The sequence below is a fragment of the Otolemur garnettii genome, unplaced genomic scaffold, assembly GCF_000181295.1.
Source record: "Otolemur garnettii isolate 467f Iridium unplaced genomic scaffold, OtoGar3 scaffold00113, whole genome shotgun sequence".
Lineage (NCBI taxonomy): Eukaryota > Metazoa > Chordata > Mammalia > Primates > Galagidae > Otolemur > Otolemur garnettii.
In genome coordinates, this window is record NW_003852508.1 from 6,082,001 (window position 1) to 6,083,151 (window position 1,151).

Sequence of the window (1,151 nt, forward strand, 5' to 3'; positions counted from 1 at the left end):
CAGGGGTTGGAGGTTGCTGTGAGCTGTGATGCCATAGCACTCTACTGAGGGCAATAAAATAAGACTCTTGTTTCAAAAAAAAAAACAAAACCTTCTGGTTCCAGATGACTAGTCCAGTTGCCATAAAGGCTGGCCAGTAATATGTACCACAGCATGGCAAGAAAGCTCCTGAACAGAGAATTTCATCAGTTGCTTTTCATCTCCTCTATGAGGAGATCCACATCTGAGACACAAAGACAGCTACTCAGCTGGTTACAAAAACAGAAGCTGAAGACAGACAGGGAAGGCACAGGTGACCACAAGGAGACTATAGAAACTCCTGAGTAAACAGAAAATGAGTAAGCCAAAGCTGCTGGGTATACTGACTGGAGTAGGGTAACTGTCTGCAGTGCTAGAAACAGAGGAACAAAGTAACTGTAATAGTGGAAGACAAACTCTTGCTGCTTATAAGGAGACAACAGAATAATGCTAGAACTGCCCTAGAATCTGACCCACTTTCCATTTCCTAAATTATATATACTCTGGCCTGTGTGAAGCATGGCTAGATGACAATACATTGGTTCTTGTGTGATTTCTGTTTTCCCAAGGGATTCTTGTTATCCCTGTGACTTCAACCCACAATCACATTAATCTAGTTATACAGATTAGTTCTGCAGCCACGTGATGCTCTAACATACCTGTTTATGTTCATACACTATTTTGTTCAGCTGGAACAATTTCTTTCTTCTCCTGAACAAATGCCTCTTAGTCTACCACTGCTTAATTATCTTTTAAGACTGAGTCAAGTTTCTCAAAGCAGCTTTTTCAAGTAGGTTAGGGACTCTTCCTTTACACTCAGCGTCACTGCACATTCTGTGTGCCCACAACTAGAATCTAAGTGAACTTTCTCGGTCTACCTTTGTATCCTCAGTCCTTGGCCCAGCCCTGGCACTAAGCAGACATTTAATAAATACCATTAAAAAAATACCATTTTTTTCCCTCTTTGTTTTTGAAACAGAGTCTCACTCTGTGCCCTGGGGTTGAGTGCTGTGGTGTCATATTTCACGGCAACCTCAAATGCTTGGGTTCAAGGGATCCTCTCGCCTCAGCCTCTAGAGTAGCTGGAACTATAGGTGCTTACCACAATGCCCAGTTTTTTTTTTTTTTTTTTT